Source organism: Anguilla rostrata, chromosome 4 (assembly GCF_018555375.3).
Source record: "Anguilla rostrata isolate EN2019 chromosome 4, ASM1855537v3, whole genome shotgun sequence".
NCBI lineage: Eukaryota > Metazoa > Chordata > Actinopteri > Anguilliformes > Anguillidae > Anguilla > Anguilla rostrata.
The window spans coordinates 10,941,786-10,965,428 of NC_057936.1; the positions used below are offsets into that span (position 1 = coordinate 10,941,786).

The window sequence follows — 23,643 nt, forward strand, 5'->3', positions numbered from 1 at the left end:
GGTCTGGATCCTGGGGCTATGTGCACGACTTCTCTGCACTCTCTCTCTCTCTGTGTACACTGTGTGGGAGGAAGATCAATAGAAACAGGCATCCTTTCATATTTTTTTGTCGCAGCGTGATCACTGATGTTCAGCGGGGGCAGAGGAAAGTACGGGTCGCATGTTAAGGATATCCACAGTTCTGAGGGTGTGTATGTCTCCTGTAATGGTGAAGGAATGCTTGGGTGAGGAAGGATCCCTCTGCAGGTGGTTTTCTGTAATGGTGAGGTCACATGGAAGTGATACACTGGCCCATACCAGTCTTAATTAGTCTGCCTATAAATGTTTTACCTACAAAAGAATTGTCCTATATGGATGCGCTACAGAGACATGTCTAAGAATGCCATGCCAGTGTAGTGTACTTATCAAGCACTTTATTTTATTGATTGAATGAAAGACAATTATAATTATATAGACATGTACAAAACCTTTTTAATTCTATTTACATGACAATTTCCAGTATGATAGATTAATTTGTTACTTGTAATATTGTGTTCACAGTGGAAATAAATTCCAAAAATATATTACAAGATGATAATAAATGAATACATTAGACTTGAACTCAACTCATTTAATGCATCTCTTTATAGAATCCACTGATTTATTGACTTGAATCAAAGCTCCAAATTAGAAAAAATCTCAAGTAAATTTATCAGATAGAAATATATTCAGCTGTCATTCATGTCTATTAATAAATAAATAATACACTGTACATATGGTGTCTAAGAAAAATGTTGCATGAAAATCTACGTGGCAGTGGCATTTTGTGTCCACATTTTAATGAATCCAAAGGGGGCTGTGACAGCAATATTATTTCAGTCATGGAGAGCTACATTGACTTTGCAATTTCCAAAGTCTACTTACACCAAGTCTCCAATAAATTACTCCCTTGGCCCACATGACTATAAAGAATTATGGCAGGAGTTGGCTAAAGCAATAAACCACTCAGGAGGTGACCTTTTTAAAACTGCTCTATAGTATCCCAAGGCACTAACTTATTATTGTTTCACAACAATAAAAGAACAACGGCATTGGAATATGTCCTATTGGAGTGTTGTATTATTCTTCTACAGATAATTGCATTTTTAAATAGGTTTGTATGGTCTGAAGAATGCAGTTAGCTGTAATGGCAAAATAGTCTTTTCTGAATGGAATTTCACCACACCTAAAATTTAGGTTTAAAGGGACAATTCACTTCATGGAGTAACACACAGTAACAGACATATCATGGCTAGCAGTGATGAGCTAACTGTATACGCCTGCATTGCTTACTGATTTGTCTTAAACTCAAGGTCATTGACTCAATATATTTCCTGGTGAGGTTAATATCAGTCTGCTGTTTTTTGGTCCATTTTCCTTCGAGACTTACCCCACCACCTTCACCCCTCTTTGGTGATTTTTGTTAATGCGGAGCCACAGTATATCCACATCTATATCATATTCTAATTATGAACTAATCATATACAACATGCAACTACATACAGGATTTCCTGCTTAATAGCTTTGGAATGAATTGAATACATAGAACAGTATATATCTAAGGAAAATAATAGTGACACAAAAGAAAAGAGAAACAAGATTGTGCACTGGGGAGGAGAAAAAAATGTATATACATAATTTTCATGTCTTGATAGCTTTGTTGTTACAGGAAAGCTTCAAAGAATTAATATATTGTTCTACATATTTGCTGAATACATGAAAAAAAAATTGTGGAGGGAAAATTTACAGCTATGAATATAAAATGAGGATAAAATGATAAGAAGGTTAATTAAATATATCTCATTACTGTGATTGTCTTCTGTCACAGTCAGTGCTGCTTGGATGGGATTTCCTCTCTCAACATCAAGCTGTTCTTGACGTTAGACATGGTTCACTTCGTCTGAGGGAAATTCGGATTACTCTGCTACAAATGGGGGCCTTTGTACCTGCATGCTGTGAAGTTTCGATTTCATCTAGTGTGTCTGTTCCCCCATTAAGCAAGATGACTGTTCCAGTGTGAGTGGAGTCTCCTACTGCATCAGGCTCCAAATGACTGCTATTTGAAGCCTAGTACCTATGACAACACCCAGCTGGAAACGGCATGCCCTATGGCATTAGTGAAAAATGGCTTTCCAGCAGCTCTACTAACCAAGCCCTGGAGGTAAAGCAGGGGGCACACCTGGGAGTGTTCAATCATATTGAGGAGGGGCATCTTATCTGTGACATACCTAGTTCCTCCTGTGAGTATTATGCTACTACGGACTCAATGCCCTTGCCTCCAATGCCTCAGCATGGTTCATCACTCACACCTGAGCTGAGATACACCTTACTATGTAAACACCAGAACACCTTCAGCTCAGCCATGCAAAACACAGGGCAATGCGGACCGATCAAACACCACCTCAGGACTAGTGACTCTGCCCCTCTCAAACAACAAGCACACCGCACATCACCTGACAAGCGACAGGATGTTGATGGGCAGGTGTCCCCTCTGCTTTCAGATGGAACGGAGGATAAAGCTGACACGCATCACGTTGTCCCCAAGGAATCTCCTTGAGTTTTTGTTTTTTATTTTCACTAACTCCAGACTCCCAAATTTAGCAAAACTAAGACGAATTAAAGTTTTGTGAATTCAAACCATTCATTTTATTATTGCTATATTGCATAAGGGGGGAAAGTTACCCATGGACCTAGCTATGGCTGTAGCTTGTTTTCTGCCCAGTGGCTAGCTAACTGGTTTTCAGCTCATCTAGGATTTAACCCTCTTTTATTTCAAGCCAATGTCATTTAGCTTGTTCTGTTTTTTCTCACAGGGCTTGCTGGTGAGGAGTTTATTTTGTTGTTATTTAACACGTATATACGTAACAAGCTCTTGACTCATTCATTTACACCTGGTATTCTGAGTTGCTTGGTACAGCCTTCATAGTCACTGTCTGTACTAGAGCCTAATATATCCCAAGATCACCATTATAAAACAGAGAAGCGATGAAGCTGTCTCGAAGCAATGGATAACTCAAAGCATTGGATGTTTGGAGGAGGCTAGATTGGAGCATGGTAAATGGTAAATGGACTGCATTTATATAGCGCTTTTATCCAAAGCGCTTTACAATTGATGCCTCTCATTCGCCAGAGCAGTTAGTGGTTAGGGGTTAGGTGTCTTGCTCAAGGACACTTCGACATGCCCAAGGTGGGGTTTGAACCGGCAACCCTCCGACTGCCAGACAATCGGTCTTACCTCCTGAGCTATGTCGCCCCACACCATCACAAGAGTAAATAAATGTGAAAGTTCCAACTTTGATGTATGTTCCAAAACTTTAAATCACCAAGAGGCTTCTCCTTAGCTTGTTTATAAAGCAAGACTAATATGGCTTTGGCTGTAGCAACAACCACATTCACTGCATTAATTGCCAGCGACTGCAATGATAGCTTCACTGTCTCCGGTCAGATACAGTCTTTCTTCAACAGGTCCAGCTCAGTAATTGTAGGCGGGTGTGGGGCCACTTTCATTATGGGAGAAGGCACAGAGGCCTTTGTGTATCGATTGGGCCTTGATGATGCATCCGTTTCTCTGTTTGAAATCTGTCAGCATCGAACACAATTGCCTGCTGGAAACCCTGTCACAGACAGATAACTACATTGTGGAAAATGACAGATACCATCCCGCTAAGATCTTTGACAGCATTTTGCTGCAACTGTGTTGTCTCAAATAATTTGTGCCAACATCTACGTATTTTCTCTGTTGCTCAGTCATAAAGCATTTTGACAATATTTGACACAATGAAGCACAGAGGTTTTTGATCAGTCATGACTCATTGCTCAATCATGCTCAGCGCAGAATTAAATAAAAATAAAAATCATATTGTTTGTGGAGCTGTTTATTTATTTGTAATGACCGTAAACAGAAAATGAATTAGATGAACACTGGCAAAAAAAAAAAATTAATAACATTAAAAACATTAATAATAAATAATAAGAAACAAAAAATAAGAACATCAAACTAAACTTGGAATTCACAGCCAGTCTGGGTATTCTTCACTTCTGAAGAAAAACTACACAATTCCTAAAGAATGAACGAGTCTCTTTCATACTCACATTCAAATGAAATAGCAGCATAATGCATGTATTTCCCATATTACTGCAATACTTTTGTTTGCATTGTATCATTTTGTTTTGCTGTAATTTCTAGTAGTCCTGTATGTTATTTTTCTGTGCAGCAACATCTATCAAGATCATGAATCAATCTGTCTTGTATCACTAAAGATATTATGTGTGGCAACTTGATTGATTTTCCTTAGAGGGGAGGAAAAAATGTAGACATGTGCTTCCTTAAGCTTTTGGCCATTAATATGTGGAACTTATTTCCAGTAATCCTTTGTTCAGGAGACCACTTATGATGAAGGACAGGAACAATGAATCTGCTAAGAGTGCTCTTTAACTAAGCCTCCAAGAGCTCTTAATCATTTCTGTTTTATTTTTGGTCTTGAGTAACCATAACAATTTTCTGCAGAAAGCCATACTTGCCGTCAGATTTTCTTTTCCCTTTCAGCTACACAGGCTACACCACTCATACTGACCTGTGCCATCTCTTAAAGGGTAGTTTTGGTTACCAAACTAGACAATGGGCTTCATTCATGAAATGTATATGATAGTAAACTGAGCGTAACTGCATGTTTCCAACATTTTGACATTCAGCATCTCTTTTACTTTGTTCTTCAATATGATCAAAATCTATGTGCGTTTTGAAACAAGTGTAAAGGCATATACACAGGTTTTAGATTACTTTTGATTATTTAAGTTAGGAGGTACCTGGTAAAGAGCCAGATGTCACGTTTCCTCTCCTTGTCTCTGCCCCTTAACCATTCGTCATTTTTCAGTGGATAAGGTTTCAGCTTTGTGTTTGATTTCTATAATTACTACTGCTCTATAAATTTGGCCTAAATGCTGTTATTGTTTCTGTTTTTATAGATCACTGGAATCAGTGCAGTTTTCCTATAGGATAATGGTAGTGAGTTGGCCAGGTTCCAAATTTCTCATAGCTCTCTGGCAACTCCCGCCAGTCAATCTACTTGTTCAAACTTCACATGTAGTGTCTTTCTCTGACTCACGTCTGTGCAAACTTGGCTTGTGGGTTGTGGTGTGACAAGAAACAAAATTGGTATTCACCTGAAAAATGTTCTAAAGGCTATTTTAATCCCAAAAGTTAAGAAAAAGATCATTTTGAATGAACTGAGAGCAGATGGGTATGTTGATGACCTTTATAAAGATATACCCAAATGTATGCAATAAAAGTACAACAATTTTTAAAGACAAGCAAGAGTATGCAAACAGATTAAACCAAGGCCACAAGAAAGGAAAGCTAAATCAAATTACTGTACTAAAAAGTATACCTAACATGCCTTGTTGTGAAGTTCCTAGCTTTCTGGATTATGTTTCATTTTCTTGACTGCTGTTCCCTTTTTATCTTTTATATGGCTCAAGCACATTTTCTGGCTACATACTTATCAGAAGTGAATGCCTTTACCAATGTCAATCAGCTTTAAAAAGCATTCCAGTGGATCACTCCCTGTGACTGAGATTGATTGTCCTGATCGCATAATGTCGAGCCCTGGCTCAGTCAGACACACTTGTAAATTCATAATGCATTGTCATCTTGCTGAGCCAAGATCCCACAGATAACCTTCCAAATAACAGCTTGCCCATACTTCTTCAATTGTCTGAATGCACCTATCTCTCTCCCATGTAGTCTGTGTTGTATTGAATTGGCTTTAGGATGGTGTTATTCACTTTACCTTTAATTTACCACTAAAAATAGAATCATAGACATATTGTAAATGTAATGAATTTTAAATATTTAAAATATTTAGTCTTCCATTTTAATTAGATTGCTCTGCACATCTGAGGGATATAACTCTTTCCTTTAGACAAATCCCGTATTCAACCACTTGGATGATGAATAATGGCGGCCCCCATTTAATCCCTTGGCTGTCAAAATAATTGATTCTTGAATGTGTCCTCCTTGCAGCTGTACAATTATTACAATTATTCCTTCCCCCTTCTCCCTTAGTCATGTTAGTCAGTTTCTTGTGATGGGAGTTCATAAAAATATAATTTTGAAGGTATGCTTATTAGGTATGTTGATGTGTTCTTTTTGAGGATACATTTACAGTTTGCGTGTTTCTCATTCTGAAGTATTTACATTGTTTTAAATTTTATTTCAAATTCTGGCTTAAACTTTATTTGTATTGGCAGTTTTCAAATATGCTCTGGCTATGGGCCTACTTTATCTTCCACATTTAACAATAAAAACAAACATTTGTAGCGTTTTTCAAAACAATTTCACAAAATAATGACATCAAATAGACTAACAGTTATTATTTAATGTAAGAAACAATATTACAAATATAGTATATAAAATGACTGCATATAAATTTGAGCCGTAAAGACCACTGTTTAAAAAAAGCTGGAACATAAAAGCTGAAACATTCACAGACAGAGGGCGCCTTGGATGAAGAAAAAAAAAGAGACAAAAAATAGTCAGCACAAGTCCTCCATCGTTCCCACCATTCCGTGTCTTAGGCGGAGCGACGTGAAAGGTCGGCTCTTGGTCAGCGATATAGTCGAGAGGAGTTGGTGAAGTAAACGAATTATGTTTTTGTACTGTAAAATCGTGGAGTAACAGCAATCTATGAAAAGTGAGATAACCTGAAAGACAGAGAAAACGAGGTAATTTCTTTAGACTATTACAAAGAGCTCGGATTTGGTATACAAGTGTCAAAGAACAGTTTTGTTCTTAGGTTGGGAAGCTGTCCACCCCTTCTCTTCTGGTTTACGGAAGGTCCATCGTAGGCAGAAGCTGTGGTCAGGTAAGTGTACACACAACTGTAGATCGCCAGCTGCCTCGAAGTAATAAATAAACAAAACTGGCTTGGCACTCTAAGCGGCACCACAACGAACGTGATCTACCATTTTTAAGCGAAGCATTATTTAAAGGTTAAGGAGTAATTTCGCGTGACAGTAATCGGTACCATTGATTAATTATATACAGCTGTCTTCATGCAATAATAACAATGTTTCGTTAACCTCGCTTTAACAACTACTGACGTATTTATTCTATTGATAAATGAATTTCACATGTTTCAGTCGGATGTCGTTTTGACACCTTTAAATGATTGAGGTAATGTAGGCTAGATTTTACACCTTTTGGTATATTGTTTTTTGCATTTTTCTTTAACTTGATGGAAACGATATTGTGAAATGTATAGCTAGCCCATAGGTAGTCAAAGTATTGATCTTTGAGAAACCTAATGCTATTAGTGAATGTGGCTATTTGCAGTTTGTTTTAAGCACTCTTGTTGGGGTGATCAGGGTACTGAAAGGATGGTAAGGTCTTCAACCATGTGACGTGGAAAGCAATTATGTCTGCCGGTCTTAATGCAGGGTAGTGTTAGCTATGAATGTAGGCACAGGTACTTTTTATTTTTTTTTGACTAGGTTGATGTTTAACCTAGTGCATTTCGAAATTTTGAAAGACTGTGTTGTTAAAATAGTTATAGTTTGTTTGTTCTAATAAAACCGCTATAGTTTATTATGTTTTAAACCAATAATAAATCTTAAATGGATGTCATACTTCCACATTACTACTTCAGCTTCTCTGAAATGCAAATTTAGAAAGGGCTGGATAAAAAGAGATTTCAATGGTAGTTTACATTTGCAGTGTTTTTCAAAGGTTTAAACATTTGTTTAATTTACAATCTGTGATTTGTGTGCATGATGATGATGATGATGATCTTGATGCGAGTGAGATCATGTTTTCATTGTGTGGAGAAGGAGTAGTTACATCACTGAGTCTTCAGGGTTGGTATTGGAATGTATAGTAAGGTTTGGCATTTATTGCTATGCAGTAAAACGTCCAGTGATAACTAAGCACTAACAGTAGAATTAACACTGTTAGTGTTTGAGTTAACACTGGGCATTTTACCATGTGTATTCATATCTGCCGTGTTATTTCTGACCAGAAGAGTGATAGACTGTCGTGTCATGTACCTCTTTGCATCTTTCAAACTCAAAAGTAATGGTATTGGGATATGTTTTTGATGGTTTGTTAATTCTGTTTTGGATGTTACCTGTAGAACTGAATTAAAATATAAACTGGTATGGTTGAAAACACTCATGTAGAAGTGAACAGTTTGCGAACATGTCTCAAACTTACATCTTATACACTGGCTGGTTAGATCTTGTTTAGTTTTTCTGAACTAAATTCGCCATTGTTATTTTTGGTGTGCCTACAAAGGAAAAGGCCAGTGTACCTTTGAGTAGTGTGATTTATAACTTAATAATATACTTTTCCTTTCTATCTTTACGAAAGACACCAGATATAATTTTGATAGGTTGCCAGTCTTTGCCATGTTCATGCCATGACCAAAATAACAAAATATAGTGTATCATATCACTATCATAAAATTATAAAAATGATTAGCAACGAGTAGCCGCTCTCAGTTCTGGCTTTAATGCCCTTTGATAGATAGTTAATGAAACGGGTGATGGAATTTTCTGTCCATGTGATGAAGGGATTGAGGCCCTGGCCCCAGGCAAGTACATGTGTGCAAACAAAACATCCCTTTGTGTTCTTCCTGCAACAAGCACCCGAATACGAGAAAGATCACTGACTGCAAATAAGCTCATCAGCAATTTTCATCTATTCCACATGCCTTCATAGTCATTTTTAAATCAAATTTATTTTTGACTGAAATACACATAACAACACATTTCATGAAGACAAATCACTGGTCACCCAATATACACTATTCCAATTGGTTATTGCATAACTTGTGATGTAAAACAAGAGTATACAACTAGACATGTAAACATTCAACCACACAAATAAAACATTTTAATTCCTTAAATGAGTACCTACAGAGATTTTGTTAATGTGTCATAATATGTAAAAAGTCATAGGAATACATTTTTGCATATTAGGGGGTTAAGATGTAATCATGTAGGGCGGTTCAGGGGGGGCAATTAAAAAAATATTTTTTTGTAGAACAGCTGTGAAATGATCATTTATGGTGAATTCTAATGGGAAAATACTTCAGACTAGTCTACTGATTGGTATAACCTAATTACAAGATGAAATCCCCATATTTATTATATTAAATCATTTCTTCACATGATAATGATATATTTATAGGGGGGTTATTTGGCCTGTTTTGTAATATTGGAGGGTGTGGGTTGTAACTCCCTTATCCCTCAGAAATTGTGCCCTTAATGAAACATCAGCACAGCATCTCACAATTACTGACAATTTTTCGAGCACCAAATGATGTGCCACTATTATTGTTATGAGCCATATGTTCTGCCCCGTGCCACATTTGTTTTTGGGTCTAATTTCGTTCCATAATGTCGTGCCGTGCGCAGCTGCCTCTTCAGTAACCCATTTGAGGGAGGTGTTAACTCTGAACACACTCTCTGGCACTCTGAGGCATCTTTGGCCACACACAGGTTCTCATGTGAACAGAAGGCTTTGTCTCTCTGTACTGTCTGCCAGCATAGGGTGGTAGTGTCAGAACAGGGCTCGTGGCTGTATGTACCTTGGCATGGGTTGGGGGGGGGGGGGGGTGCATTAATTCTGCTTGCTTGTGTTTTAGGCCTAATTGCAAATCTGACCATCCTGACCATTGGAAGGCTTCAGTTTTCCCTCTGTGTATTTCATTCTATGCAGAAGGATCTACTTTGCGATTGATTAATGGCCTGTCACTTGTAGTATGTCACAGTGCATATTTAACCTAGGACATGATGAATGGTGACATCATTCTTCCTCTGTTACTGGGTGATTTCATGGCAGGCATGCAGTCTAGTAGAGACTTGGGTGTTTTTAGAATATGTCATTTTTTCAGCCACTGTAAAAACTGGAAAATAAGCACATTGTAACTGCTATGTGAGACAAATCAGCTGGAAGTTTGACTGTAAATATCATTTAAAAAATCAAACTGGTGTCATAGCAGGCACCACTACATAAGTAGTATATAATATGATATATCTTTCCTGAAAAATGGATCTTTGAAATCAAATCTAGGTTTCAGGTTGATATTTCACCCCTTACCCTGTAACAGATTTCATAATTCCCTCTGCAATTAGAAACAGTAGCCTACTATTTTATGTGGTTTACTTATTTTATTTGTGCAAAATAATGCAATTTGCTTCTAAGTTTGAGTAGGATTAGATAGGATTCTGGGAAATTGAGTCTAATAACCCTTCCGTATCACAGTAAATCTTAATAGGAATACCAACCCTGCTCCTGCAGATCGACCATCCTGTAGGTTTTCATTTCATTTTACACCTGACTCCATTAATTAGCAGGTCAACAAGATAGGCCTATCTAGCTCTTGAATGAGGTGTGCTTTGTTAGGATAAGAGTGAAAACCTACAGGATGGTAGATCTCCAGGAACATGATTGGTTACCACATCTTTGTGGTGCGCATACACTCACTGTATTTGGGCTAGACAGCCCTTTGAACTGTCTTACCTGGAATATGACACCACGACTGTTCTTCAGGGAGGAACAACTTTAAAGCACCAGCTTGATGACGATGAAAGGCAGTAATGATTTTTGATCTTGCAACATTCAGGCTGTCAGTAATTCCATGATGCAGCTACTCTTCCAAACCATTGAAGCTGCTGGTGAAATGGCTTCCTGCTGTCCTTTACAGGTGTGGCTCTTGTACATAACATGTAGCCTACTCTGTGTGCTGAATACGCATTCTGGAATTCACATGCTGGCACTGGGGACAGTCAAGGGAGTATCTCTGGCTGAACTGGCCTCCGATTGAGAAACTATCATCTGATGTTTCAGGGGACTGTTATTGTTATTGGATTTTCTTCGAGAACTGACTTGTACGTCAGATGGACAGTGTCTACTGGTCCTTTACTCCTTGGCAATATTTAGGAAAAGCTGTTGAAACATGATTTTTGATAAACACAGCTTAAATGGTAATTTTACCCAAAATAACATTTTTCTCTTTAGTCTTCAACCTGCAGTTTATGTCTGAAAAAAAAAAAAAATTCTAGATACCCCATGCTTCTCATTAAAAAAAAAACACTGGGTTCCTTGAGCGGCAGGGAATGTTTTTGTTTTTTTTAAAACATGCCTTAAAAGAGGAAGTGATATGTTAGACCAGGAATGCAGCACATTGGTGGAATGAAAATGTGAAAAATGCTGCCTTGATGCGGAACAACTAGACAAACAACATGACTCGGCTGCAGCAATTACTGCCTGGAAGCCTTTCATGGTTATGTACCAGCTGCAAAATATTTAGGTTAAAATGAGTGGCGGGCCTTGCCCTTGGATCTTCACGCACCCAGGTTAATGGCCTAGAAGTAGATGTCTAGCTTCATAAGAAAGGACTCAGGTCATTTATGAAGTGCCTTTACTGTATTCATCATGTAAGCACACTTGGCTGGGCCATCGCATTTATCCGATGTAGCTCAAACTGGACATGCTTTGTGTCACACAAAGTCCTGGAAATATGTTCAAGTGTGTGCTGGGTTTGAGTTGTATTTCATTAAAAGGCAAAGCTTTGAGCCTTGTGGCTCTTGGGAACGTGGCAGTTTAGATAATTCGTGGACGTCGTTCCAGAGTTGTAATTATGTCAATCAATGTAACAGGATGTGGTCTGTGGAGAAGGTTTATAGAACGTAATCTAATTGAGACATCTACAGCTGTGGTGGGAACCAGGAGACACTGCTAATGTGAATTTGCACAATATATGTAAATGCATTTTCTGTATTTCTTTCACTATATGTGCCAATGCAGCAGATATGGTTTTGGCACAGTCAAGGTATATCAGTGTTTCTATAATAATGCTCAGTCATTGACAATGAAGAACATTGTTTTGAGAAGAGTAATTTTTATCCCATATATAGATATATCATTTATATCCATATCCATATATTTACTCAGTGGTACTTCTCTGTATTTGAGTTAAAGCCTAATGCTTTGTCTAATCATTGCTACACTAATCATTAAATTTTGTAACGGTGCCCAGACGTTCTGATTAACTTGCACAAGTTTTAAGAACATTTCATTCCAGGCGTGATCAGGCCAGCTTCCAGTTTTCTTGTCAGCATCCCCCACCACTGAGAGCGATGGAGTACTGCACAGAGTTGTGGGTGGGGGGGGGGCTCATTGTTCAAAGTGGATTGCGAGAGCTGACAGGATAAAAAAAATATAGTTTTTATGCAAGCCCGTTCCAATCAATTGCCCGATTCATTCGTACATGCCTCTCAGTTAACTGACAGCTTTTATGACCCCCCCCCCTTCTTACCATTTAATCTAGTGGAAATTCAGCAGGGGGTGGGGTCAGTCGTGCACGAACGCTGTTCGTCTCCAGCCGTAACTTAGAATTGGGTTGAGGCAGGTGCTGCAGGGAGCAGTCCTGGAGTAGCGACTACGTGTTCAGGGGAAAAAATTTATCAATGCTGAGATGTTTTGATGCTGCAAGAGATTATGATCCCAAGAAAGGCTGCACACTTGACATGACAAAACTCCCTCTGGACTCAATTCCAGGATTTGACAAGAACTGTTTTTCCAATCCGGTCAGTTACAGATTTTTGCCACAAGAAATCAGCATTGCTGTGGTACTGGGGAGTTCTGGGAAAGTTTGCAGATGTTCCTCATAAGTCATAAACTTGTCCTTTCAAACCAACACTTGTTGATGCAGAAAGACGTGCCGACAAGTTTTTTTACTGCAGGTGATATAACTGCAGTTTTTATGTGTGTAGGTTACTTCCCACTGATTAAAAATGGACAACATAGCACAGCACTATAAAAATATGCTCCTGCGACATGTTTGTGGTTTTAAAAACCACACTGCATGCAGTATGTGACAGTGTGGGAAATGTTTTGTTAATCATTGGCAAATGATGTATAGATGTGGATGACTGGGGAGGTGTAGTGTAACACACGCCATCAGAGAAGGCTCTACTGATGTCATGCTGAGAGATGACTGAAGTTGAGAACTGCATTAAAGGTGACACTAATCATAACCATTCCAGGTCTTTGTATTCAGTGGCTATAGTAGCTATTCTAGGTCTTATTATTCACTCAGAATACTCTCTAACACCTGAAGACTCATACCTCATTGGAAGAGGTTTTTTTTTGTTTAGAATTTTGCCACTGTTTGCCAGTCATTGGACCATACCTGTTCCAGTCTTGGAGAGGCTGAAGGAGAATAGCACCTCCTTGCTGATGTTGCTCCTTGCTGAGCACAGGTGGTTTTAATCCCGCTTTGTTCAGTTACAGTCCCCTCCTTCATAAGAGCGGCGTGATTAAGCTGTTCCGCGGCTCAGATGTCATTAGCGCTGTCGGGAGGATGGCACCCACCGCTGTGACGGATGTCTACTCCAAGAATCAAAAAAAATGGCTGGCTGCAGAAGGAATTAAACACGCTGTGATGCGCTATTTAAAAATACGTAATTAGCCCCTGTTGAGTATTCTCTTGCAAAAAGAATCTGCATACCAGCTTTTTAAAAAATTTTTTTAGCAAAGAGCAATTTAGCTTTACATTTTTTGGTGCAGATACATGTACGGTTGCTTGTTTTTTGCACCGCCGATGTGGTTCAAATGCTCGAGCGAAATCTGATCAGGCAGCTGGAGGGACGTCCTGAACCGAGGAAGTCCAGAATGGGTCTTCATCGTCCGCTCCCTCAGGAGACGGCCGGTCACACGTCGGCGTGTCAGGGAGGCCTCCCGGCAGCGGTGCACCGCGAATGCGGACGGCGGCCGCGGCAGAGCACGCGCGCAGGGTACGGCTAACGGGCATCCCGGCTGCAGGGCGGCCCTTATCTCTCCCGTGTGACCAGCTACCTCTCTTAACGCTTAACCGCGCCGCGCAGCGCCTGGCTGAGGTCATGCGGGGATAGCCGATAACGGACGAATGGATCCGACGCACCGACTCGCCGGGGTTCGCATTCCTGTGAAAAGTTTGTGCGCTCAGGATGCCTTGGGCCGCGCGGCGTTTATGAACGGGCCACCTCAAATTGCCACATCGGGTCTTTCCAAAACCGTTAGCCTAATGGCGGTGTAAAGCAGTGTTCGCTGTGCCCAGCTTTGACGATGCGGATGTGGACATCGGCGTCAAATAACCCTGCGAATGCTTATGATTAGGCTAGCCAGACAGACTTTTACTACGCCCTGATGAATTCCCCCAATCGAAACTGCGGCAGGATTCCATCAGCACTTTGACCCACCCACCATTAAAAAAGCTCAGACCCACAGCTCACAGCAGGTTGTGTTTTGTGTCAGCATTTTGCCTCTTCTGTAGTGTTGAGAGGACACCAGGTTTGTAACTAACTTTGGGTCAGTTAACAGTATTGATGTGGCTGAATAATTTAATTTGGCTACAAGTGAATATCACTCCTAGCACTGCCAAAGAGGGAAGCGTAGCTTCAACTCATGAGCGACACAAGTAACTAATATCTGGTTATTCACCGAATACCGACTATATTAAGATGGTTAGTTGAAAAGTTAGCCACACCATGTGGGTTGTGCTCTATCTATAGGCGGCGTGCCAGTTCATTTAATTACACAGCTAACAGAACTCATTCATATGATCAGGAAGAAAAAGGTTTACAGATTCACATTAATCTCAGTTAAGACTAAGCTAAACTGTAGCTACTGCCTGGGCTGTTTAGTCGGCCTTACTGAGGTCCTTTTGCACACGTAGATACACGCAGGCTGAGGTCCATTTCCGTATGCGCTGTCATCTCGTCTGGTCATCTGAGGACGTGCCTTTTCTGCTTGGAAAGTTTGTTTTGCTGCAGTTTCTTGTGGTCAGCTAACACAGCACTGGGTGCATGCTAGGTTCCACATGGGTTGGAGTACCAATCCAGGGCGAGCTAAATTGGCAGCACCTATTTGCTGTGGGAAGCAGCTTCATCTGTTTGTTCAGATTGAAGTTTCTATGACGATAACAGCAATAGCTAGGCATTTTACGAGTCTTGGAATTTAGGAGAGCTCCACAGAGGTGTGAGAACTCTGGAGATAGGTCAATGGAAGTTCCGCTTAGTGTGGGAACTCCAAGGACAATGTCCGATCGCCTGAGGTGAGAGGGGAAGAAAGGGGAGCGCTCAGTTTTATTACCTCGGTGGGGGATGGGAACTTTCACACCTGTTCACTGTGCGACGTGGATTTTAAATGCTGCACGCACAGATGACATCATCAGATGTGCTTTTATGTTCTTAAAGTGAAAGTCACTGTTTCTGTAAGGACTGTACAGACTGACTTGAGGGTGCCTTCAGTTTTAATTTAATTCTAAGCCTGGAAACTGTTTTTACAGGTTCTGTGTGGTTTTTAGCAGTCTTGCTTTTCTGGGATCGCTGACTCTTCAACCACATCACAGTCCAGTCAAGCTGCATTTGGGAGTTGTTTTTTAAAAAACTTTCCTGGTGTGTGCGTGGCTTTTGGGTGCAAGGTTTGTGTGTGTGTGTGTGTGTGTGTGGTCTAAGATGTGGTCGTGATGCTAAGAATAATAATTTATAGATCTGTGTTTGTATTTTACATTTTAGAGCATTGTCTTGTTGTTTATCCCAGGACTGTGTAAACACATCTAAAATGAATTTTTTATTTGCAAATTGTTCTCTGAAAGTCCAAAGTCCCACTTGACAAGGCATCATAGGATGTGATCTATAAAATAAAAAGGTTCTGTGGGTTTTAACGATCACTAGTGACCAGTTATGCCGTACTCATTGTGAATTAAATTGAGCTGTTACTGCTGGAAGGCCTTTTGAACTGATGGGTTGCATGGAACGACACCGTAGTAAATTGGTGTGATTCTGAGGAAGTAACTTGGATGAGAAGAAGTGGTTGTTATCTCTGCAAGGTCCAGGAAGCTGCAGTCTATCAGACAAGATTTTTGAATAACATTTTATAGGCCAAGGCGTGTGCGTGTGACTTGGAGGGACGTCAGAGGCCGGTTGCCAGGGCAACTCAACAGAATAGATGTAATTGTAAAGTTTAGTCAGTGCGAGTCTGATCTCATCTTGTGTCGCTCTGTTAGCAGAGTGTTTTCTGTTTCCTGTTTCATGCAGACACCTGATCTTGTTGCCCTGCACATCACTGCTCCTTTCTGAGCTGAGGCTGATTTGTTGGTGGATAATGTAGGCTACGTGATGGTGTGGATGTGATAATGAAGGAACTCCATTTTGTCTCAAAGACCTGATTGTTGACTTACTTCCCTGGGAAAAGGAGCTTCAGTTTGTTTAGCTATAAAACAAAAATAGCAATAAGAATGCTTGGCCTTTTTTATTGGCTCCCCAAGCAATCACATTTTAGCCAACTATGGGAAGCTCATTTGAATATTATTAGGCCTATTGGTAGCACTGATGATTTCATATGGGCAGGCAAACTACAGCTACCTATAAAGTGTTGTTAAATATTGTCACTGAATAGATCTGGTGTTGCTGGACACCTGTAAAATTGAGTGGAGCTGTGTCCACAACACATTTCCCAGTATATGTCAATCAAGTGACAGTCATGGGAGAGTCAAAATAAGGTTGTCTCCCCTCAGGTAAACATGTAAAGATTTTAAGTGTCAGAGTGTTATATTTTGCGGTCACTTTACAGTATAAAGATGGCAATATGATTTACAGTGAGACAAACTGACATGACGGTGATATCTCTGCTTTGAAACTATTTCCTGCCTGCTTGGCTTTTAAGCGTCTTGAGAGTCTTTCATATGCTGGAGCCTTTTGGAAAAATCCAGTTGAAATTGCATTTTATTCCCCTTGAGTTGCGTTTAAAGGGGCTGTTTCCCTGAGGGTGAGGTGGGTGTGAGCAGGGGAAGGGGGGGGGGCTATTTGAGGAGGTTATTTTCAGAAACAGGCAGCAGTGGGATTTGGCCCTTTGGTGATGCTCACCGTTGCCATATGGAAACCGCTGTGCCGGGTATCTGGCTTAGCCCCACCAGCCTTTGGTCCCATTGATGGCGCTACCCTGGATTAGACTGGGCTCACAGGGAGTTGATTTCATTTCTTTATCTGCAAGCAGCAGGGGAAGTGTAAAAACCATCACAGTGATGTGTAGTGGTGTCCCCTCTGGCTAGTGATCTCAAGGGTCATGACCTGCAAATAAACAACGTCTGACTGCAAGTGTCAGCTTTCATACGGCTTGGCATTCAAACCAATACATCACCCACCTTGTCTTTGAAGAATGATGTGATGTATTGCCAGTGCAATTGACAATTCAGTGGTTGTCCAATAGAAAGCATTCAATGGTTGTTCAAAATGGTAAAATTCCTGTTTCTGCTTGCATAAGTAGAGTAAGGCATTTCTTATGACTGTTGGTATATATTCTGCTGTGCAAGATCTCTGTACCATTGCCATTTTCCATTAACGAAATCCCAGTCAATCATTAATCACTGCTCCATCTCCCAGAGGAATGTCACCAACTGTTAATCAAACAGGGGGAGTGGGTGGGCGGGGGGGCAGGCTGGCCATTTACTCTGACAGCTTCATTAATGAATACAACCGTGCTTATGAACAGTGCCAATCTGGGAAAAGTCAAAACATGCTGCGAGAATAGTTCCTCTGTTTGCAGAGTGAGGTTTCTGTCTGCAGGTGGTTTTTGGCCAGTGACTCCGGGCCCCAGACATAACAAATGTGATTGATGGGCCCTGAGCCCTCATCCTTATGGACTCCAGAACTGCTTCCCAAGAAAAGACTAAATGGAAATAAATTATATCTTATTGTTTCAGTTAGCCTACCCTTTTTCCCCTTTGACTGGGCAGTAAAATTTTGGTGAGGGAAGCATTTCACTATTGCTATATTTAAAGGCAAGTCACTGGCACATTTTAAGTGCTCTTGTTTTTAATTAGTCTAACATGGACTTTTGTATACATACTATCCTGTTAATTAAGTAGCCTTAATTAAGATGAGGTTTTTTGTATGTTCATTTTGTAACATTTTTTAATATTGAACTTATTTTGTATTAATCAACGTACTTGAATAGAATAAAAAAATTTTGCTGCCATAAATGCATCACATTAATTTATTTCGCTGCTGGAGCTGCCAGTAATGGAGCAGCATTCTTTTAAAATAACGTAAATCATGCGTTAAAATCCCCCGACATGATTCTTTCTAATTCGGTATTCCTGAATTATTCTCATTGAAGCATGAAACCGTGTTTAAAAAAGCGCTCCTTCGTGGAGTGAGCGAAGGTCACGACGCGCTGCTCGGATAGCGCCGTTCGCACGAGTAGCTGCCTATCTGGGTCATACTCAGCCGACCCTTCTGCCGGCACTGCGTGGATGACTGAGCCAGGACTCTCTGAAAATGCGCTGGTCACGTGACAGGATGAGCCGGTGAAAGCACGACGCGCCGGGCCGTGTTATATCTGCATCGCTCGCGCTCCTCAGCTACCAGTCCCCAGCAGAGCGACGCGTTTGGAGAATTTAAACCACTTTAACACCAGAGGTCCCAATGTCTCCTACTCAGATTTCCAGTTTAGAAATATATGGGGAAAAAAACATCTGGTTTTATTGCCACAGAATATGTGTTACAGTCAAATATGAATCTGGTGAGAAAGGCTATGCAATAGCAGAGCACTTACAAAATGTACTAAAGGCTGGTGAGTTTCCTTGTAAATTGGCAGGAATATTCCAGGTAATTGACTGTGCTCACAGCTGCTATCATGGAAGGGCACGTTGAATCTGCCTGTTTATGGTGTACATCCAGAGTGTCAATTAATCATTTTTCATTTTTGATAGAGTAGCCATGTTATAAATGAGTCAAAATGCTATTTAAGATTAGCTATTACTAGCTAATGCATCATCTGAACTTATTTACCCTACACACCAATTCACCCGCTCAGATCTTCTGGCACCGGTTTCATCTCCATTCCACACACGGCTATCTAACACGGGCACCAGATCATTTTGTGCCACTGCCCCTAGACTTTGGAACACCTTACCACAGCACCTCCATGAATACAGTAGTCTCTCCTCCTTACGTAAAAATGATACTATCTCTGGTTTGTACATAGTCTCTGGAACAACATGAGCCCAAATAAAAGTTTATCTAACCAGTATGGGTTTAGCAGTCTCTCAGTATATCCAATGGGACCTGCCATGTGCAAGCAACGGCTCAATATGGAGAGCATTCTTCTCAGTATGGAGCCAGCTAATGGCAAGTTTTTATAGTGACGACTGGAGAAGCATTTTAGCCAATGAAAACACATTTCTAACTGTGTTAGGTTGTTAGGCTTGAATAAAAGGACACACATTTTTTCTCCTGCGTAAACAAACCATAACCTTTTTAGTATGCCTGCTGAGAACATTACACACAGGACTAAAAGCTCTTGAGACCTTATTTCAAATAAGTTTATTGTTTTCCAACACACTTTTATTTTGCAAAGCCTAAGTCTAAACAGAGGATTGGCATTTGGAGGCCTTGGAAGTACTCGCTCGTCTGAGTGAAAATGTCTGAGGAGGACTGTGAAAACAGCTTTGACTCCACAGCATAGGGCATGTTCAGTGACTAACTTGAACCCATTTTATATCTGTGAGCATCTAAATACATCTAAAATTCTCAAAGTATTTTTATTATTATTCATTACACTTATAAGTAAGGAGTAGGCCTGATTTAGAATAATAATAAATCTGAATTTGTGGGATGTGTTTCACATGATGGTGGTAGGGGTGGGGTATTTGATTAAAACTTCAATCAGTGGATTAGTAAACCAGATAGCTCTGCTGCTGCCAGAGCTGGCAAGGGGAGAGCATGGAGAGGGAGACGTTGTGGGAGGGGGAGAGTGACAGACAGGGGGAAAGCTAGCTCATTTCAGCACACTATTTTCACAAGCATTATACAATATATAGCATTTCATACCTCTAAAGACCCATAATATAATTTGGTTACCTTTGGTCCTTTTGGAGTCTTCAAATGGCCTTTTTGGAAACCTGCCTAGACATAGCTACGAAAAAAAAACAATGCAGAAAACTCATTTTTGGTGGTATTGTCATCAAATTTGAACCAGGATTTGTCCAGCGTTGTGTTTCTAAGCTGACGAGACACAGCCACAAGCATCTATATCCACTGAAAAAAAATGATTTTTTGATGAGAAAAAAAGGTAATATTTAGAGTAGAGACTCTTGAAAACAAACTCCCAGGGATGACCTTTCTGAAGGTATCAGGATTATGCCTGTAGTAAAAAGGGTTCAGGAATAGTAACAATTTTATTTTGGGTATGTTATTTTCAGGCTTGTGCTAAAAAAAAAAGGGGGGGGGGTGCTACAGATGGGGTTAACAGCTAAAGATAGTAAAATGCATTCTTATTTTTAACATTTTTATCCAATGAGATAAGGTATTGCTTTTATAGTACTATTTGTCTAATTCCTGATAAAGCACACCATGTTCCACTTCTGCATTTTTCATGTCAGTGTTAATACCATGTTTTTCATCGAGGGCTGGAGAACAATAGAGCCGGTACACTGTATGAAGAGTCCCAATGCGATGCGGTTTAAGTAGCCATGAGTGCTGATGTTCTGCGAGCAAAAAATAAATAGAAATAAAAAAAATACGGCAGGAGCCACGGCGAGCCCAGAACAGGAACAGTAGTAGCAGGTTGCCTAGCAACTGCTGGAAACAGTGGCTCACAAAATATTTTTTTCCTCAGATGTCTTGCAGAAAAACGCATATTCCGCATCCGTACGAAGACCAAGTGTCACCTATTGTCAAGGCCAAAGTGTGTTCTGTAATATGTTTTGATTGAAACTGAGACAGTGATTATGAATTTGTTCTAAGAAGCAGAGATGTCCCTTGAATACAAAGCAGTAGGTTATGGATTGTTCTGTGTTGTTGACAAATAGGCCATACAGTACACTTGCTTTCAGTTCTTTTGACATTGGAGTTTCTCTGTTCTTAGGATTATAAACCAACACCTTTTGTTTTCCATAAAATAAATCGCATGGCACTTTGTACATGGTACAGGTTATGTTATGCTGCTGTTACTTCTTGTAAGTGAGGGAGGCTTGTACAGTGTATACAAAGCAAATAATTTGTTATCTTTACATAATCTTAACCATGAATTTCTATATGCAGTTTATATTTCCATGACCTGTACGTGTGTGATCGAAAGTAACGTGCTGGTTTCTGCTGTGTGGTGTTTGAAACATTTGAATAAAAACAAGGAAGAAAAATGTTTGGACTTTGACTGCTGTCATCCTCAGTTTATGACCTGCTTTATTCAAAACCTTTTTATCTGGAGAGCTCACGCTATCCATCTCTGGTGTTCACATACTGTAGAGTTGCCTGCCTGTTGCCTAGCAATCTATAAACCTGCTTGAAGGCTTCCACCCTTCACCCTTCTCTGAGAGACAGTAATGAATTTTACATTTAATACTGAAAAGCACTGTAATACCTATGAATTTGATGGGCTCTTTTAATAAAGATGAGTCAATTTGTCTCTTGCAGTGTTAATACAGAGTCTAAATGCCAAATCTTGTGATATTGCTTTGACTGCTGTATGGTGTTTTTCTACTATTAGAGATTGGAATTGTGGGATGCAGCTGACTTATTTGGAATGTTCTTTCTGGTGATCATTTTCACTATAGACTGAGGGAGTTGCATGCTGTTTTAGAGGGACTGTACACCAAGGCATTGGCTTCTGGCAGGATAGTTATTGAAAAATGACAGATTGGACAGATGATTAGAGAGAACGACAAAAGGAAATGTCTGTGGAAAGAAACAGCACAAAATAAAAGCATACTTTTGCAAAACAGAAAGTCCCGGCAAGGGGCCATTAAGGGAAATTGTCTACTTATGACTTGATGGACTTGGATACATTTTTAAAAAATCAGTCTGCCTGTCCTTGAATGCCTTGAATTTTGTGTACATAAAGCAGGGCAGTAATTAATGCATTCCATCCCTCCTGTTTTGTATTCTAAAGAAATCCTGCGTAGTGTACCTTTAAGAGAACATGCAATTCAATAAAACCAGGGCCCTGTTTCAGGAAGCAGGATTATGGAGCTGTCACTGATTTGTCACCATCTATGCACACTAACTTTCACATGGATGTTTTGATTTTGTGATTATAGAAACAATGTAGGTTATCCCCCGGTGCTCAGTGGGTGCAATCAATGGCACCCAGAACACCAGGGAAATGAGGCAATGTCATAAAATTCATAATATTATTTTTTTTCACCCTCAAATGATCCTCTGACGATGGGAATTTAATAAACTGCCAGCCAACCTCCACAAGAGCATCTGTAACACCACATGTTACCGTGCATATGGTCGACTGACTTACACCAGCAATTTCACCCATTGCAGTTTGAAAGGAACCGCCAGCATCGCATTCCAAACAGCACAGGTCTTTGTCTCCACAGATAGGGAATGATTGCGTGCGAATATGTTGCCTTGTAAATGGTCCTTCAGAAGCTGCTACAAGGATTTTGTGCTGCCTCTATCAAAGAAATAATGATTCTGAGGGAGACGATCTGGCAGGTGTTCAAAGTTTCGATGGGCTTTGAAAGTACAAGGCCCAACTTTTCGCTCCATTGCTCGACAAATACTGCTGCTTTTGCTGCTGCTGCCATATTGTCATGTATTTTTTCTTTTTATCCGAGTGCTTTGTCAGCTGCCTTTTATTACATTAATAACAGGACGCCCACCTGTTTTGAATAGCGTCTTTTAGTAACAGATGTGTGGAAACCATTGGCTTAATTATATGGCACTTATTAACTACATCACTTAATTATAAGTCAGCATTAAGGACAGATAATTATTCACGCACCTGGCCAAAATTTTATTGTTGTTCGACTAAACATATTTCATATTCTGATCAATGAGGATATTTCATAGCTATGACATTTGCCTTACTTTTTATGAAGGAATGGTTTGGAAATTGATAATATGTGCAGGGTCCCTTTAAGAGAGGTCCTGCCTCTGTTGCCACTGTCTCTCCTTTCAGACCACACCTGTTCCCGTTTTCTGGTTTTTCAGTCCTCATAAGAATCAGGCGAATCCGTATGGACATAAAACAGGTTTGATTGAATCTGCAGGTCTGGTTTGCCCTCAAACTGGCAAAGTGTGTTTGATTGAATTTGCATGAATTGTCCATGGACCTTTTTTATTTGCAATTAGTGCTGTTCATTGGTCTATCTCAAATGTATTTTTGTTATTAGATATTTAGTCTTCTTTATAGTGTTTTCAGTTGTCTGTGAGTGCTGGCTGTGTTTTCGGTTTTTGGTTGGCAGTAATATCATTCCTGGGTAGGGCTTGGTGCGTACTGCAGCTCCCCCAGGCCAGCTCCGTGGTTGACTGATCAATCAGCTGATCCGTTTGATCAGTTGATCGCGCCCATTTACCGTTTATGGAAAATTAAATGTCACAGAGCAAACAACTGAAAAGCAATGCACAGTTGTATACGGTGCCTCTGTATTAGTGCAGTCAACCTCATTCCCTGCTTGTCACATCTCATTTCATTTCCACTCATACACAAAAATAATTCAGAGCAGGCTTTGCGCAGTGAGCTTTCGGTGTGATGTGACAGTCACAGACCATGGCCGCACCTCTGAAATCTTGCTTTGCACACCTTACCTCATTCATGAACTGGTGTCTAAATGGTAATGTCAC

General features: G+C 40.1%; 1 protein-coding gene across 5 annotated transcripts in view; it reads left to right on the forward strand.

Annotated features, from left to right (window-relative positions):
- The first annotated feature begins 6,570 nt into the window (after window positions 1–6,570).
- Window positions 6,571–23,643, forward strand: part of gng12b (guanine nucleotide binding protein (G protein), gamma 12b) — a 55,151-nt gene continuing 38,078 nt past the window's right edge. Inside the window, exons 1-2 of one of the 5 annotated variants that reach the window (XM_064330602.1) lie at window positions 6,571–6,741; window positions 6,813–6,881. The gene's annotated coding sequence lies outside the window, so the exon portion shown is untranslated. Of the gene's footprint in view, window positions 6,882–23,643 lie in introns of all 5 variants that reach the window. The other 4 variants (XM_064330599.1, XM_064330598.1, XM_064330603.1 and 1 more) reach the window with 4 other exon arrangements.